The sequence below is a fragment of the Leuresthes tenuis genome, unplaced genomic scaffold, assembly GCF_036924035.1.
Source record: "Leuresthes tenuis unplaced genomic scaffold, fLeuTen1.0.hap1 SCAF_4, whole genome shotgun sequence".
NCBI lineage: Eukaryota > Metazoa > Chordata > Actinopteri > Atheriniformes > Atherinopsidae > Leuresthes > Leuresthes tenuis.
In genome coordinates, this window is record NW_027325358.1 from 37,133,388 (window position 1) to 37,152,580 (window position 19,193).

A 19,193-nucleotide genomic window follows, 5' to 3' on the forward strand; every position below is an offset into this window, starting at 1 on the left:
CCCAACTTTAAAAAAAGTGTAACTGTGGCAACTTTCAGTGTGGTGCTTTAATGTACTCTAAGAAGATTTTGGCCAAGAGTTCATCGTTTCCATTCAATGTTTTTCCTTTGATAAAGCAATAACAATAAAAAAATAAATGTTTTCTTATTTTCACAGATTAAAATAATACAATTAATAAGTTGGCCATTGCTTTTGCATGGCCCATGCTCCCCATGCATCACGACCAAGACATCAGTGAATCTACATTTACATTTCAACATTTCTAGCTGTGGATGCCGTCGCCATGTTCAGACAGAGAAACTGGCGCTGAGGGCTGTCATTGGTGCTCATCATAGTAAATTGAATGTTTGAAGATAGAAGGTGATCGACCAAAGTTGGTAATTCTCTATAGTCAGAGAATGTGCAAGAAGGTGGGTCATAAAGAGAGCGAGTCTGTCCAAAACTTGTACTTTGTCTTCGCCCCTCCCCTACTAACTTCCACTCAATCTATGCTGAAGGGCTATGAGGAGAGCGAGTGTATAATAATAAGCGAATATGGGGAGTGAAACCCAACGTAAATCCAATGTAAACATATTTGAGGCTGAGAGAGAATATAATCCTGGACAAATTTTAGCTCTCAAAAAGAGTCTGGTCACCCTATATAATGTGTAACAAATTATTAATGAAATGAATAAACCATATAAAAAAGGAGAGTGAACAACAGGAGAGATCAGGAGACTTAAAAAGTCAATTTAGTCAGCGAGACAACATGAAATACTGTACACTATGATTAGTTGGGGTTGGATATTAAGATAAATATGGCTTTAGAAGATATAGTTTCATAAAAGGGATTAACGTGTATTGCTGCATTACCTCTGTAGCCTACCTCAGGTTTTTTTGTCCATCTGTCCCAGCTGTTCTCATGTGGTCACAATGCTAAAGTTAATCTTAACAATGCTCACATGAAATAATCCAACCAGTTCTTTTTCTTTATTCTATATATATAGAATTGTTCATGTCTTTACTTACCTCATTTAATCCTCCTCTTTTTTTTCTTTTGCTGTGTAATTTTTCATCTTCCTGTCCATGTAAATATCTTTTTCTTCTTTTCATTTACCTCTTTCTCTCTCATGTTATCTGAGCAGCTTCACTGAGCTCACAAGTGAAAATCTGCTGGGATAATCTCTCTCTCTCTCTCTCTCTCTCTCTCTCTCCATCTCTTACATTTCACCTTTTCCCACCTAATCTCCCTCTCTACTCAGATTAGAAAAGAGAGAGGGATGATAAAAAGAGAAACACTTGGCACGCTTGAGAAAAAAGACAGACAAATCTGAAGTGGCCTCATCACAAGTGATAAATAAAGTAACAAAGTAAAGTATTATTTAGGAAAAAGAGTAAAATAATGAACTGTGAAAATCCATGCAAGAATTTGTGCGTGTCAGCTGGAAGGAGAAACTTCAGTGAGGATGGGGATTAGGTGTAGAGTTAAAGAAAATAAACCAAGAAACACAATTCAGGATTTCACGGGCTGCATAATGCTTTGCCCTGCTTTGTTCCATTTGCACAGTCCACATGATAAAAAAGAAAGAAAGAAAATTAGGTGAGAAAGTAAATTTTCTTATCTAATCAGTTTACTTACCAATAGACAGTTGTCTGTCTACTTAATTTTTAATTGACAACATTTGGCTTGTTGTTTTGTAGAGTGATTTTTCACAAAAATTCAAAGATTGCTTTCATTTTTAACTGCTACGTTTAGCAATTACTGGTGCACACCGGCAATAAGGGAAGCCATCAAGCTGAAGCAGCTAACAGCTACCAAGTGGCTAAAAGGGCTGCCGCATTGTTGGATGCTGAAGCTAGAGCTCAGGAGTGGGAGGAATTTGGCAAGGCCATGGAGAAGGACTTTCCATTAGCCTTAGGGATGTTCTGGCAAATCATTCGGTGACTAAAAAAGAGAAAGCAGGGTCCATCCCAGGTTCTGCTTGGCCCAGGTGGAGAACTGCTAACTATTGTTGAGCAGTGGCAGGATCTCCTCAATCCAACCAGCAAGTCATCTATTGAGCAGACAGAGTCTAAGGACTTTGGGGAAGTAGGCAGTTTCATAACCATTCACACCTTGGATCCTGTGACCAAAACTCACTCTTTCAGACTGGAAGACAATTCATAGGTGATAATGATTTAAACAACATGCACATTGGTCAAGGGGTTCAGTGACAGATGCGACTGTAACAACCCGCCAACTGTGAATGACCCCTCTCTTCTTATAAGTTGATACTTTCTACCTTCTAGTTAAGAAGTGAAGAAGCAGAACTCACTGGAAGGATTATATATCTCCTCTAGTCTGGGAATGCTTTGGGAACCCCCAGGAGGATCTAGAGTTTCACTGGGGAGAGGGATGTCTAGATTTCCTGACTGGACCTGTTGACTCTACAACCCGACTTTGGATATGCGGAAGTTAATGGATGGATTAATGGATGGACAATTATCTTCTAGTTGAGTGATCTCAAGAAATTAAACATAGTATCTTCATGCCCATTATTATTTTGTTTGGCAGTGGAAAATGAACAAAGCACTACAGAGCCTTACATGTACAATCATTTCTCATGTGATAAGAAGAGCACAGATCAATTACAGGACACCTGCCAGATTGTTACATAATGCTTTTTTATTTTATTTTATTTCATTTGAAGACAAAAGAGAAAGTACATTTTAGTTCAAATTAGGACATAGAAGTTTTTCTTTCTTTTTTAAATTCATATTCACCCAATACACCAGTTTTACCCTTTTCATCTACAATGCTTTAATGACACCTGAAGAGTTTGTATAGTCATCTGTTTGTCTTATTAAACACATTCAAAATATTCATGAAATAGTAGAAAAACATTTTGGAAAAACCCTTGCTCTACCTGTGAATACAGTTTTAGATCTGAATTTTTGCAAAATGTCAGGTGTGTGAATAAAATCTTCCCAGAAAACGGATAACACTCGAGATCCTCTAGAATAAGTAAGGCAAAATCAAGGTAACCACCGTATTGAAACTGTGTTGAAAAGTAAACTGTATGCCAAAGGGAGGTATTTCCCACAAACACCCACTATTAGCTGAAATCTGAAGAGGCTGTTGGATACAGTACCTACGACATACACAGATGTCCTGATAGGGATGGAAATTGTTAAGAATTTATCAATCCCGGTTCCATTATCGATATCACTTATCAATTGAGTTCTTTATTGGTTCTCTTAACGATTCTCATCCAGTTATATAATTCTGCCTCACTCTTGCTGTCCTCATCAACTAAATGTTAATATCAAATGGAAATTATTCAGACAGTATGTTGCTAACATTATTACAACAGGGCTCTGAAGTTTTGATTGCAGGCAAGAGTGTTATCTTCACCTCCCCCATTGTTAAAAAAGTACAATGTGCAGTGGGAGAGTGTGACAAAAGACCTAAAAGCATGACTGTCACGCTCAATGCGTGACACTTGAGAGCCATGCGTTACCTGGGACTTTTGAGACGGAAGATGCTGTGCCACAGGCTCCCCCCGACGGAGTTGCCGCCATCGCTTAGCAGTGTGTCAAAGACTTTACATCTGTGCAAAGTAATTGCATGTTGTGTGGTCAAATGTTTCAGCATGTCGGAGGTATATCCTCCCTTTGATGTGATCATAGCTCTGCACGTGTTGTAACTGGCCCGAGTATTGTCCTTTTTGGTGAAATATAACCAAACTTTGGAGCGCTTCTGCCTCAACGCCATGCTACGTTTAGCAATTACTGGTGCACACCAGCAATAAGGGAAACCGTCAAGCTGAAGCAGCTAACAGCTACCAAGTGGTTAAAAGGGCTGCCGCATTGTTGGACGCTGAAGCTAGAGCTCAGGAGTGGGAGGAATTTGGCAAGGCCATGGAGAAGGACTTTCCATTAGCCTTAGGGATGTTCTGGCAAATCATTCGGTGACTAAAAAAGAGAAAGCAGGGTCCATCCCAGGTTCTGCTTGGCCCAGGTGGAGAACCAACGCCATGTTGGAAACATTCTGAGCCAAAATACGAAGCGTACACATGACGTTATCGCGCAAATGCGTCAGATGTTAGCAGAACCTATAAACGGGATCGTTAGGCAGGAGGATTAACGATTCCACAGAATCGAACTTCTCTTCGCGAACCGGTTCTCGATTCCCATACCTATGTCCTGAGCAGTGGAGTGAGGAGAGAAGGGAGGGGCAACAGTATTATGTTGGGGGAGAAGGGGGAGGTCAGCTCTTGGTAACAATGAGTTCATTGATTCAAAGTTCCCAGACTCTTCTCAGTCCTTCATTCACTTCTTTCTCCATTGTATCATCCATCTCTTCTTGCTATTTTCTCATCTTTGTTTATCACCTTTGTACATCATAGTTTAATGTTTTACCTCCCAAAATCTTAAAATGACTTTAGAGAGTTTTTTATTTTTAATTCATCCCTCAGAAGTTACTATTTTGTTCTGTTTTAAAGTCCAGCACAAAGGGCCTATTGTCCCATCCCTTGCATGCATGTGTCCCTTTCTGCATCAGTGGGTTTCTGTGCATCAAGTGATTGATTTGTAGCATTTATGTTTGTTTCATTAATGTGATTATTTTGGGAAGATCAGAGAATAATGTGCATTACAAAGACAAAGGGTATTACCATCTTCTGCTGGCAGTAACTTGAGCAAACACAGCAAAGTCTGTGAACTAAATGGGCCAAAATTACAGTATTACCACATGAATTATCACTGAGAAAGAGGACACTAAAAATCCGACAAAGAACACATAAAGGAGTTAGAGAAAAATAATACATAAAAGAGACAGAAGACAAAAGGAAGCGTGTAGCTGGAATCCACAAGCCAAGCAGCTTTGTAAGAGTGGTGAGGAAAGAAATATAGCAAATTAGGAGAGTTTACCCTATACACTGTAAATCCAGATTTTGTTTTGTTTATTATGATTAAGCTGAACTTTTTCATGTCCTTTCTTATTGTAATTGTGTTTTTAAGTCCAATCTGTAGTTTCAGTTTGTATTACTTAAAAAATTTTTTATTTAATTTGCTGGTCTACAAATCTCTAAATGGTTTGGACCCAAAATACCTGCTAAATCTTCTTATTCCCTATCAACTATCAAGAACCCTTAGGTCATCTGGAAAGGGACTGCTAACGGTTTATAGTCCAAAGATAAAACATGGTAAAGCATCATTCAGATATTGTGCTGCTTATTTCTGGAACAAACTCCCTGAAACACTTAGATGTGCCCCAAATGTTGTTACTTTTAAGTCAAGGCTCAAAACTTTCTTGTTTTGTCAGGCCTTTGAAATGTGATGATGGGTGCTAATGGTTAGCGTTACAGATACTCTTGAGTGTCTATTATCTCCTTTATACTTGTCTTATCCTTTTTTTTTCTTACCAAAGCATTTTATTAATTCTATCTTGCACTACTTCTGGTTCCGGCTGTTGCAGAAGGTTTTATTGTCTTGCTTTGTTTTACATGTCTTTGCACGTTTTTTATCTTTTCATCCTTTTATTTTGTTATTTATTTTCCTGCTATGTAAAGCACATTGAGTTGCACTTGTTTATGAAATGTGCTATACAAATAAATTTGCCTTGCCTAAACATCTGTCATTTCTTTACATTAATTATGAATTCTCAGTAAACTGTACTTTTTAATGGCCTATCTTATTGTAATTATGTGTTTGAGCTCAAACAACTCAGTATCATCAAGTTTTTACAACACATTGATGTCCCCCATGCAACCGCCAAAAATCTAGTTTATACCAGTTTTGACAGAGTGGCACTTCAGACAGAGTGAAATTTCCTACCGAGTTCAGCCACAAAACGGTAAGTTGGAACCTGACACTGGTTGCATGCTGTTGCAGTTCTGACTGCTAGCTGAGTTAAGCTAGCAGTATATCGCTTAAGTGAGTGCTGCGCACCCCTCATATTTTTACAAATATTTTATTATATCTTTTCAGGGGGAAAACACTATAGAAATTAAACTTTATATAACTCAAAGTAGTCTATACATCTATCAGATATATATTTGTATATCAAAGTTTTATTTCTATAGTACTGTAGTTATTAACAAAAAAAACAACAGCTAGTTATGAACAGGCTAGCAAGGTAGCTAACCAGCTAACTCTGCCCCACAGTCTATTAGCTAATGTATGTATTCACTGGTAACATTAACTAGCGCCAGTAACGGAAATTGTATGTCGTTCCCAGACGGCTAATGCAAGTTGAGCTGAGCTGGACACCTGAAGCAGCTACCTATCGCTAGCTCAACCACAGGCCGTGGCCAACCTACATCCTGGTAAATTGGCGCAGATCCCAGCTGCCTTGTTAAAGCGGATTAAGTGCGACTACGCAGAGTCCGCCCGCGCCCGCCCCTTTAGGTACACTTTGAGTCGCGGTGTCCAGGTACGCGTACTCGGTCACACAATAGACTGTTCGGCAGGCAATCTTCACGTCTACATGCTTTTAATGTGACACCGAGCTGATATGTCCGCTCGACTCTGAAACTATTTTACTATATTGCTATATATTAACAATATATATTATATATAGACGGTGAAGCAGCTAGCCACAGCCTGGTTACATGCTGCCATTCCGACATCTCGCCATTCCGACATTGGCCTCCAATTGTCGGAATGGCGACACTTATTTTTTTATCAAATGTCCCGTCCTTCCGACACTTTTTTCCTCCTATGGTCGGAATGGCGGTATGTTTTTTGTTTAATAGCCTATGTTTTACCCAAAACATTTTGCACTAATGATATGCCGGCGCAAATACGCCCTAAAGTTTGGCGCACAAACTCTGCACATACAGAGGCCACAGCCCCGCAAACAAACTTTAATAATCTATTATCCCTGAAATTTAAAATATAAAAATAGAGATATTAATGTAACTCTGGCGAGACTGAAACTGATTAAGCAGAAATACAGTGTCAGTGACCTGTCACAGCAGCCAGCTGGAGCGGAGCTCTCCACAGAGCCCATGCGTCTTTTGCACGCTGTCATCATATGCAAAAGTAATAATTGCAATTACAGATATCACGGCTACTGCACAGGACACAGTTGCGAGCACTCTGCCTTGCCTTGCCAATAGAAGAGGAGAGAAATGACAGCATAGAACGTGTAAAACACAACAAATGCAGTAAAAACATTTATTCATATTATTCACGTGATTTATGAATACTCGCTCCAATTATGGGAAGCGCGGATGGGCTTTGCGCATTTGGCACAAACACACAGCCGTTGCGCAAGTCTTTATACAGCCTGTTGATATCTTAAGGACTTAACTGGTCACATCTGGGAGTAAATGTCATGTAGAGATTGTTTTTACATGACATTACAGCTGAACATATAGCTTTCATCCACAAACCAACGTGGGAGAGCCCGAAGACGCATGTGCCAGACGCACATAGGCATGAGTAAAACCGATTTTGACCACTTCATGTTTATTTGCTTTCTTTTAGTTAACTTTCATTTATTTTGGATTCTTATGCGTATTATGGAGCCGTTTCGGTCCATGTTTGTAAGCCTTTTTTTCCTGGTTTAAATTTTCGGAAGTTGAAACAAGTGGCATTTGAGTGTGTGATTGAAAACAACGGTCTGCTTCTCCTCCTCCAGTTGTCGAGACTTTGTGTTTTTAATAACGCTTATCTGTAAACATATGTTAAACATATAAATTGCATGAACAGAAAGAAGGGGCTCACCTGTTGAGTAACTCACATTTCCATATATGGAAAGCCTTGTCGGAATGGTGGGACGTTTGCATGTCGGAATAGCGGGATGTCGGAATGGTGGGATGTCGGAATGGTGGGATGTCGGAATAGCGGGATGTCGGAATGGTGGGATTTCGGAATGGGTGTTGCCACCCCCACAGCCTGGTAAGTTGGTGCATACTAGCTCACATTATTAGTTAGCTAATTAGCTTTAATTTCTTGATTTATTCTTTGTTAGTTGGCTATTTGTCCCACTCTTAGCTGTCATACCTCTTCAAGGTTTTGTTATTTAGCTAATGTTAGCTTGTTGCCTATTGTGTTCAAGCCAATTTCAAATGGTTCTTTTCAAGCTTTACACTGTTAGCTAACGGAAATTTTTCCTTCGTTCATGTATCTTTAGCCAGTTTAAGATGGAGTGGAAGTGTAAATATTGTGGTTTTATTAGTGGGAAGAGGGACAATCCTGACATCACCCAGATATGTAAACGTTGGCCAGCTCTATTTATTGAACACCAGGTAGGCCTATAGATTTGTCTCATTTGCTGTATTCTACGAAGCCCCTCTGCTTTGTAGAATACAGCAAAATTTCATTAAAGAGTGGTGATGGTGTAAACTCATTTGAACATGAACATGTTTTGTTTTTACATGTTTCAGGTGTGTCTGGAGTTCAGCAGGGTGGTTGGTAAGAGCCTGAGACAGGAGTTCTATGAGGCCCTTGACCAAAACAGTGCCAGGCTCATGGAAATCTTCAAGGCAAAGAGGGGCCTCACAGGGCAGGTCTTGGCTGACCTGATGCGACAAACAAAGGTTAGCTGATTTTCAACTCTATATTAGAGAAACAGTTTGATACTTGATTGAGCATGAAAGAACACACATGTGGTGTAAATAAATGTACTGGTAATGTGAGCTATCCGGCTGGTGGACGCTTTCTGTGAAATGGAGTTGAATTGGCTAAACTAACTCCTCAGAGTAATTACTTGCCACCCATTACATTAGTTTCCCACTTGCCAAGTTTTGCTAGTTGATCTGTAAATAAGGTATGCAAATGACTACCTGTATGCATAATGTCAAGAACACTGTTTGTGAGTTACCAGGTGGGGTCCAGTACATAAATGGCTCTGCTGGGTATTATTGAATATGTGTGTGCACATAGTGTTCAGGGCAACATATGGACCCCATTTTAAGTGTGTGATGTCCTGTCTGCTCCCTCAATCCACCAGGCTTCGGATGTGACAGAAGTTAGATGCCTTGTCCTCAGGGGGCTTCCTGTCATTCTTGGCGATGATCCATCCACCTTCTTCAAGGCCTGCTTTGTAAGCAACTTTGATTTTTCTTTACCTCCCCTCCCTTGCCCCCACTGTTCTCTACCTCACCTCTTCTCTCCCTACCATACATATTATTTTCAGGTGTTGTTGTTTGGAACTCCTCTGGAGGAGGCATACTCCAAAATTGTGACCTGTGTTGTGTTCACCGCAGATAATTTGTGGATGCTCCTTGCACCCGATCGCTACACTGGGCAGTAGGTGGAGACTGGATAGGGCCGACATGTATAGAGGGTGTTTGTAGCACTATGTTTTCATGTGATGTGATCATGCCCTGTTCCTTTTTTCAGGACGTTGACGATGAGGAAGGTTCATACAATGATGTGCCAGTGGGGATCCTCAGCCATGAAACATTGTGATGGATGATGAGAGTCTGCCCCAGGACATGTACATTGTCTTCGGACTTACCTATGCACTGCATCTGAATTACCCAAAGTACATGAAGAACACTTTTGATTTTATTGTGGGGGGGTCGGCTCTAGATCGGTATGTACTGTCAGTTTTATTTTTCACCCTTATTCTGTCTCACACATGCTTTTTTTTATCAAGTTCACAATTGCCAAGATGGAGGAGTGGGGTAGAGAGAGGAGAGGGGAAGAGAGAAGGGGAGGTAGAGGTGGAGGGGAGAGTATGAGCTCTTCATACAGGTATCTTAATGTTAAGATGCCAGTGTTCAGCAGGGCTGAGTTTTAGCTTGGAGGAGTAGTACAATACTGTAATGATTGAAGGTAAAGAGGAAGAGATTTTTCTTTTCATGCCATCACTGAGGAAACCTCAGACTAGAAGCCTATTTGGCCATGAATATATTTCTTTTGTTTTTTGAAAAAAAGACGTGTTCAATAAAATAATTGGATCAGTGTAATGTTACACGGCTCTATTGTTTGAAAGACATATTTTGAGTTTCAGAAACTAAAAAAAGTTAAGGTGGTTCAGTTAGAATATACAATTTAGTTGAATTGGTAATGGAGTAATGCTTACTTAACAAGCTTTAAGTTAAAGTTAAATAAATGGGTGTGGAATGATTGTTTAAACTAAGTTTCTTCAGTTACTGTAACTCGGTTATTAGTACATTCAACTGAAATGTTCTATTCTATTCCATTATGGGCTCAAGTACATTGAACGTAGTCCACTTCACTTATTCAACTAATGCTTCATTACTTAAAATTTTGAAATAAGTAGATTCTACTTATCCGGGTTTACAGTGTATTTTTAAACGGGATGTGCACGTCCTGCTCTGGCACAAATAGATGCATATAGACTGTGCTGCTGTTGTTTTCCCTCTACGGCAAACAAACACCCTCACCAGAGGTCTTTTATTCTGCTGTCTTGGCAAAAATTTCAAAACGTACAGAACCCTGACAAAAGATCGTAGTAGAGCATGTAAAGATAGAAACCCTTAATTAGTGTACAGGTAGCTTCTTCACATGATGGTGTGTGTTTTAAGGATATGTTGTGGTTTTGTGGTTTGCTTGTTGAAGTTTGAAGGTGTTTACAGCTACAAATCTTTTTTTTTTTTTTTTAAAAAAAGCCATAAACATATCAGCTGAGTAGTAGAGCAATTTTTTTTTCTTCAATAAACAGCCGTTTGGATTTCATATAGTGACAGTGTACAGTTGGACTAATGGCACATGCTCATATACTGCAACATTATTCTTTTGGCACTTTTTGGCCTGATGATAAAAGACAAAGTGATGTGAGTGTCAGTTACGATTAGTAATATATTTATATATAAACAGACAAAAAGAGTGAAAAGAAGATCTAAGGGGACCTTCAGGTCTGGTCGTTCTTTTTTTTCAGGTACAAAAAAATCCAATACATGTGTTAGTTTTTGAAATCCCCATAACTTTTTGGTGAGAGAGAATGTCTTAGAATATATCCTGCATGCCTGAATATGCTATTATTAACATAAAGCATGTGTTTTCCAGGTAAAATTAACCATCTTGCATTTGAAGCAAATTCCCTGCAGATTGAGGTAGATATTAAGCTGATCTGTGAAGCAAAATGATTAAGCTGTCTTTTTAAAAAAAATGAATGAATGTAATTTCTATTATAATTTTACACAATACTTCAATTATTATGCATTATACATTTTGTATATACTGTCGGAATGGCAGTATGTTAAAAAAACAAACAAAAAAAAACATACCGCCATTCTGAATCTGAACCACAGAGAGTTTTTGTGCACAACTACAACCAAAATAAATCATAGAGCAACATGTACATTTTGTGAAGCAGTGCTAACAGAGACGGCTGGGACCAACTTTTACCGGCACTTAGAGAGGAAGGATCCAGAAAGGTAAGCTAAGTGTAAGTGAGAGTTAGTGAATACTAGCTAAACAGGTTTGCTAACCATGTGAATATGCTTCTGGACACAGGTTTCATTTGTTTTCTGGTTATTTACCCCCTAAGTAGGCACGCAAGCACATTGCCTCACTGCATTCAGTGTTAACTTTGCGTTTTTTCTTGTGATGAAAATGATGAGACAGTTGACGTAAAGCTGTGGAGCTAATGTGTACATAGTTATGTTACATCAAGGTCAACACTGACGTACATATACACGCCGCACTCCCCCTCCTGGATGAGAGAGCTAGAGTCAGCAGTCTCCAGAGTGGAGACAGAGTAACATTAATGCTCCACTTCTATGAAGTTACACATTAAATATGCTTTGCCTGGCTGTAAGCATACATCACATACTTTATGAGTGCTCATTCTGGGGTTGAATACACATAAAATATATAACTTTATGTTGTCAGACACTAGAGCTTATGTGTATAAGTGTTGTAAGCTCCTCTCTGGCTCAGTCATTCACTCAGATTTTCTCACACTGTGTGTTGGATGGGTGTTTAGAAAAATACACATTTGTCCCTTTTATCCCTTTTCCATGGAAGTTTATTCACATTAAAGGTGATTGTTATTTCAGTGTTATGGTAAGAAAATTGACTGGTTTGGCCATATGGTACCATGTCAATCAGATCATTGTGTAAGTATTTGAAAGCTATTTGAAAAAGATAGCATGTGTTTATCATTCGTGGTGCGCATGGACTTAAATGTTTTGCATATGATGGCATCATTTTGTACTGCTTGTACCAAAAATTGTACTGTATTAGATGGATGGTAAATCGTTCAGTACAGTGTTAAATAAGATGGGTAAGTTGATTTCAGCTCCTTACTGTTTGTATTTGTTTGCTTATAGAAAACAAAGGAAAATTCCCACACATGAAATTCATCTCTGCCGTGCCTTTTGATTATTTTATCAAGACATTTCATTATACAGACATATAATAAAGGTAAAAAAAAGAGGTGAATGAACAGGAATCTTCATTTGTTTTCTGTGGGTGTTTCTGTGGATTACTTACAGGTGTATTTTAGGGTGCCTATGGTTTGCATGTTCCACATTCTATCATAAGTGTGTCATGCAGTGTGGGACACTGGTCTGGCCTTTGTCTTGACTCGGTCTCGCCCTGCCTCTGTCCTTGTCTTGACTTGGTCTCGCCCTGCCTCGTTCTTTGTCTTGACTCGGTCTCGCCCTGCCTCGGTCTTGGTCTTGACTCTCTCTCGCCCTGCCTCGGTCTTTGTCTTGTCTCGGTCTCGCCCTGCCTCGGTCTTTGTCTTGACTCGGTCTCTCCCTGCCTCGGTCTTTGTCTTGACTCGGTCTCTACCTGCCTCGTTCTTTGTCTTGACTCGGTCTCGCCCTGCCTCGGTCTTGGTCTTGACTCTCTCTCGCCCTGCCTCGGTCTTTGTCTTGTCTCGGTCTCGCCCTGCCTCGGTCTTTGTCTTGACTCGGTCTCTCCCTGCCTCGGTCTTTGTCTTGACTCGGTCTCTACCTGCCTCGGTCTTTGTCTTGACTCGGTCTCGCCCTGCCTCTGTCTTTGTCTTGACTTGGTCTCGCTCTACCTCGATCCTTGTCTTGACTCGGTCTCGCCCTGCCTCGGTCTTTGTCTTGACTCGGTCTGGCCCTGCCTCGGTCTTGGTCTTGACTCTCTCTCGCCCTGCCTCGGTCTTTGTCTTGTCTCGGTCTCGCCCTGCCTCGGTCTTTGTCTTGACTCGGTCTCGCCCTGCCTCGGTCTTTGTCTTGACTCGGTCTTGGTCTTGACTCTCTCTCGCCCTGCCTCGGTCTTTGTCTTGTCTCGGTCTCGCCCTGCCTCGGTCCTTGTCTTGACTCGGTCTCGCCCTGCCTCGGTCTTTGTCTTGACTCGGTCTCGCCCTGCCTCGGTCCTTGTCTTGACTCGTTCTCGCCCTGCCTCGGTCTTTGTCTTGACTCGGTCTCGCCCTGCCTCGGTCTTTGTCTTGACTCGGTCTCTCCCTGCCTCGGTCTTTGTCTTGACTCGGTCTCTCCCTGCCTCGGTCTTTGTCTTGACTCGGTCTCGCCCTGCCTCGGTCCTTGTCTTGACTCGGTCTCGCCCTGCCTCGGTCCTTGTCTTGACTCGGTCTCGCCCTGCCTCGGTCCTTGTCTTGACTCGGTCTCGCCCTGCCTCGGTCCTTGTCTTGACTCGGTCTCGCCCTGCCTCTGTCCTTGTCTTGACTTGGTCTCGCCCTGCCTCGTTCTTTGTCTTGACTCGGTCTCGCCCTGCCTCGGTCTTGGTCTTGACTCTCTCTCGCCCTGCCTCGGTCTTTGTCTTGACTTGGTCTCGCTCTACCTCGATCCTTGTCTTGACTCGGTCTCGCCCTGCCTCGGTCTTTGTCTTGACTCGGTCTGGCCCTGCCTCGGTCTTGGTCTTGACTCTCTCTCGCCCTGCCTCGGTCTTTGTCTTGTCTCGGTCTCGCCCTGCCTCGGTCTTTGTCTTGACTCGGTCTCGCCCTGCCTCGGTCTTTGTCTTGACTCGGTCTTGGTCTTGACTCTCTCTCGCCCTGCCTCGGTCTTTGTCTTGTCTCGGTCTCGCCCTGCCTCGGTCCTTGTCTTGACTCGGTCTCGCCCTGCCTCGGTCTTTGTCTTGACTCGGTCTCGCCCTGCCTCGGTCCTTGTCTTGACTCGTTCTCGCCCTGCCTCGGTCTTTGTCTTGACTCGGTCTCGCCCTGCCTCGGTCTTTGTCTTGACTCGGTCTCTCCCTGCCTCGGTCTTTGTCTTGACTCGGTCTCTCCCTGCCTCGGTCTTTGTCTTGACTCGGTCTCGCCCTGCCTCGGTCCTTGTCTTGACTCGGTCTCGCCCTGCCTCGGTCCTTGTCTTGACTCGGTCTCGCCCTGCCTCGGTCCTTGTCTTGACTCGGTCTCGCCCTGCCTCGGTCCTTGTCTTGACTCGGTCTCGCCCTGCCTCGGTCTTTGTCTTGACTCGGTCTCGCCCTGCCTCGGTCCTTGTCTTGACTCGGTCTCGCCCTGCCTCGGTCTTTGTCTTGACTCGGTCTCTCCCTGCCTCGGTCTTTGTCTTGACTCGGTCTCGCCCTGCCTCGGTCTTTGTCTTGACTCGGTCTCGCCCTGCCTCGGTCTTTGTCTTGACTCGGTCTCACCCTGCCTCGGTCTTTGTCTTGACTCGGTCTGGCCCTGCCTCGGTCTTGGTCTTGTCTCGGTCTCGACCCCTCAAAGTCTTGGTCTTGTCTTGGTGTTGATACACTGTGGTCTTGGTCTTGTCTTGGTCTCGGTTTAGGTGGTCTGGACTACAACACTGATTTGCAGGATTGGCATTAGCTCACCAGCATCACCATCTGGTCTGCTGATATCACTGCCAGGTACAAAGGCAGACTTAAGCAAATCATTTGCTTTGCAAAAGAGGTGATCAGTTACAATCTTCCACCTCTCCGAGATCTGCAGATTGTAGAACCCTGCAGAACGCAAAAAGGGAAAAAAAAAAGCTTGCAGCAGATCCATCTAACCATAGACTTTCCCCTTGGGCAGGACACTATCGGGTCCAAAACTTCACATTACTAAAACAGCGTTTTCCCATCAACAGTCAGCCTCATTAACAAAGACTAATTGTTAATTAATTAACTAATTCATATGTTGGTTGCACCTTACAGGCAGAAAAAAAAAGACAAAAGAAACTTGTTAACCCACCGCTGTTTCCGCTTTGTAATTCACTTTCTTTTGACTGAGGTTTAGGTTGAAAAATTGCAGAATTCCACCTGGCTGTTCCTCAGGACCCTTTGTCTTCCATCTGAACAACATCTTGACTTGCAACCTTGTTCTGGTTCAGACAGTACAGCTGCCTCTTCACCTGACTGCTGGACAGTCTGGAGGGTGAGGCAGAGAGGGTCTGTATGCCTCCTGATGTGGCCGGAGATGTTGAGGCTGTTAAGATCCATGACTGAGTTGCATGGTGATACTGTAGAGGTGTGACAAGGAAAATGTGGATCCATGGAGGGCATAAGATCTATGTGACTAAAGGCAGAGGACGAAAATGTTGAGAAAAATATTTTTTTCTCTACATCTTTTGCTTGCCCAACATCCACAGCTTCCTCTTCAGCTTGTCAGGAATCTGCATTCTTACAGCTGTTATACAGCAACACAATGTGAAGAACCAGCACAGTTGATATTCCTGATATTTTCTGCAAATTTCTAACTGAATGAGTCTGCTTCTTGTCAGAATTATGTCAGAATTCAGAATACTCAGACTATGATGAATGTGTCATGGAAGTGCACCGGCAGAAACCAGCACACCTTGCAATGCTTTTTGTAATGAGACAGACTCAACACACATATATATATATATGTCATGTGCTGTGGGTTTAAAGATCTATTTGAGTTTCAGGTTTTCTGTGTTTGCTTGATTTAGTTCTTATCTCGGTTTCATCTTCTGTATTTTTCTTTCATTTTCTGAGCTGGTCTGCTCAACCTGTAAACTTGGATTCAGTTATCCATTTACTACCACATACTCTGTGTTACTCATTAGCATTCTCAGTATAAATGCTCCATAGATTTTTTGGTGGTTGGTTTATTATTTATTTTGTCATGGCAGACTTTATTGTGCTACCACACTGCTTTGCTTCCAGTGTGCATTGTTCAAGCAGCGACTTCATTCTTAATGAAAGTTTTATTTCATCATCCTACTAGCCTATTGCCAAAGACTGCATTTGGGTCCGCCATCCACTCCGTTCCTAGACAATATACAACTTATGCAACTACATAAGGACAATTAAAGACATATACTGTATTTGCAGACATGTACAGAACTATCCAGCAACATTCCAACTGACAGCAGACTCACAAAAAGGAGTATAAGGGAGTTAAAAAAAAAAGAGAGTGAGGCCTGCCAACTTAATCTGAAGGATTTTATGGATGATTTTGAACATCAAAAAGCCAGAGGGAAGCACCTGTAAGTTGAACTCTTGCTTTGGCCTTGATGCAGACTCTGTCATCACCTGTGTCATGCAATCACACAGCTGCTGGTCTGTTTTCTTGCAGTCTTCTGCAGTTTCCCTTAACTACAGACATTACCTTGAATTTGTATGATACTACTTTTTTTCGTCACTGGCTTGCTAATGGCTGATGGTTAATGGATGTCTCTACTTCAATCTGTGTATGAAATGTTGAGCTGCAGTTTGGAGAACAATAAACGGAGCTAAATATTAACCTCCCGCTGTTGTCACCAGCTGCTGCTTTAAAAAGAAAAGTATGACTGTGAGATAAAAGTGAGAAATGTGAGCTCGTTTGGGGGGCTGGAGCCTATCCCAGCGTTCATCAGGCGACAGGCGGGGTCACCCTGGACAGGTGGCCAGTCCATCACAGGGCCACACAGAGACAAACGAGACAAACAACCACGCTCACACTCACTCCTAAGGACAGTTTACAGTCACCAGTTAACCTAACATGCATGTTTTTGGATGGTGGGAGGAAGCTGGAGAGAACCCACACGTACACGGGGAGAACATGCAGACTCCACACAGAAAGAACCAGCCGGGAGAGAACCTGGAACCTCTGCTGTGAGGCAACGGTGCCACACCACCGTGCAGCCCAGGAAAAAATATATAATACAAAATATATTGAATTCTTTAGCTGTACAGCAGTTATTGAACATCCGCAAAGAATATGTCTGTTAGTCTGGCCAATTTTTCCCTTGTATTTCTGAGGCTGTGAAACATTGTGATGTTGACTTTGCTAGTCACAGAATCCACGGCTGCAAAAAGCAAAAGCAAAAATATTGAAAGGGGAAAAGACCATGCGGACAGGAGAGTGACAGGGAATGGATGTTAGGGAAACCTACCAAATCCTTCAGATGTCTGGGATATGAATGGCACTGGTCTGGTGTCAAATCATGTCCTTATCTTCTTTAATTAAAAAACTAAGGAAAAAAGAAAAGGACATTCAGGCTATAAGACATAACTTCAGAACAGATGTGATACACATAATTCTTATGTGTATACTTTGAATGACAGAAAAACTTGTTGCTTTCTTGTATCATACAGCCACAAACCTCATTAACGAAAAATGTGGTGAGATGCCAGACTTACTGCTGCTTTACCACAAAGATGATGTTTTTGCCATCACAAGCATGATAAATAAAATAGCTAAATACATTAATAAAAAAATAAATCAGCACATGCAGTTTGGTGTTAAAGTCTGCAAGTGAAGATGTTTCGATTTTGAATTAGTTTTCAATTTGATACGAAATGATTTCAGTTTAAAAAAATGAATTAAAAGCTGAATCTCTAAGAAACTATCATGGGCCTTTGTTTTTTCCTCTTTTTTCAGATGCCTAAATGAATATTCGGTGCGGTCAAATGACTATGACGTTAAAGCCATGACAGTAAAGGGTTCTCTGGTCTTTAAGAAGGTTTTGTCGAGGTTTGAGTTGTTTACTGTGAACCAGTAGCTGGACAAATATGTCCACAGAAAATACACGTCAGCGCATGGAGCATCCGTCTGAATAACCGACAAGCTTGTGCTTGTTCAGTTTCAGTGTTTCACTGAGGGTTGGATACAACATAGTATCATTCTCTCTCCTGCATGCACCTTTCTATTAATGCCACAAATCTCAAAAATAGATTCATCGGTAAATAAGAGTTATTGATTGAAATGCTAAAATGTCTCAGCCCCTTCCATGTGTTTGGTCTTTTTTCTTTTTTTTGTGAGGGGAGTTTATAGATGCCTCTTATCTTCTGAGGCCACTTCTGGTCAGCCTTATTTTTGCAGAACCTCTGTTGGCTTCTGTATTGATCTTCTGATGCTGTGGTCACTTTTGGTCTACTAATCCAGTTTCCACAAAATGCTTTACAGTTCCCTGCACTTCCCTCTTGAAAACCTTCAGCCTCGCCATGCTGTAAGGCTTAGGAAGCTTCACTTTCCTCAGAAGAATAATCTGATCTCTGACATTTTTGCCTGCTACTTTTGCTACGTTTTCCATTATCATAATGCTTCTTAGTAAGCCGTCTTCTTTTGGAAATTTGAGGTGCAGCCACATTGAAAAAACATTTAAACATACATTTAAGGAAGCCACTAAACATATTAAACCCAAATAATTGTAAACTGAATGCTGTTTCAGTGGTCAGTAGAGTTTCTCCAGAGTAACATGTTCATTGCCACTATTCTGTTGTAAACCCCTGACAACAATTAAGGAACTACCATGTTCATTTCATATCTTTTATATCTTATAAATAGAACACAAATATGACTCATAATAACTTTATTTAATAGCTAAACATTGTTGTTTTGTAAAACATACATTAAAAAATTTTAATTGTAGGTTCATGCAGGTTGTAGGTTAGTGCTTGATTGCACTTTCTCTGGCTTTTATGACAGCATGGATTCCTTGAGGCATGGACTTCCCTAATTAAAAACAGTGTTCTTCATCAATCAGGTTCTAACTTTCGTGAACAGCAGTTGACATATTAACTTTGCAGGATTAAGCCTTGTCATGAACAATTTTTTTTCAATTTCCACCATAAATGTAACCATGTAATTTAAGTGATTGTTGGAATGATAAGTGTGTCCAAAATTCCAATTTCCCCCTCAAAATTTACTGTAGAGGTAACGACTGCCATCACCTCTGCTTTTGTTGCACAATAAAGATATTGGTGCGTTAGCATTAAATTGCACTGCGCATTTCTTAGTAAATCACTTTCCGATTGTGCATTCAGAGCCTGTCAAAAGGTTGGACAGGCTAAAAGTAGAGAAGTGTGGACCGGAAGAGACCAACCATGTTGCCAACCACAAGTCGCCGCTCACACAGCCTGAAATTTAGAACAGGTTCCTGTTTCTACCATTGTGAAGGGCAGCGGCCACAACTGAGGTCCATGTACAACAG

General features: G+C 41.5%; 1 protein-coding gene across 1 annotated transcript in view; it reads right to left on the minus strand.

The window, feature by feature from the left end:
• The window catches only part of LOC140305163 (teneurin-3-like), a 159,817-nt gene extending 142,597 nt beyond the window's left edge, over positions 1-17,220 (minus strand). Inside the window, exon 1 of the mRNA XM_072383919.1 lies at positions 17,154-17,220. The gene's annotated coding sequence lies outside the window, so the exon portion shown is untranslated. The remainder of the gene's footprint in view (positions 1-17,153) is intronic.
• Between the last annotated feature and the right edge of the window lie 1,973 nt (positions 17,221-19,193).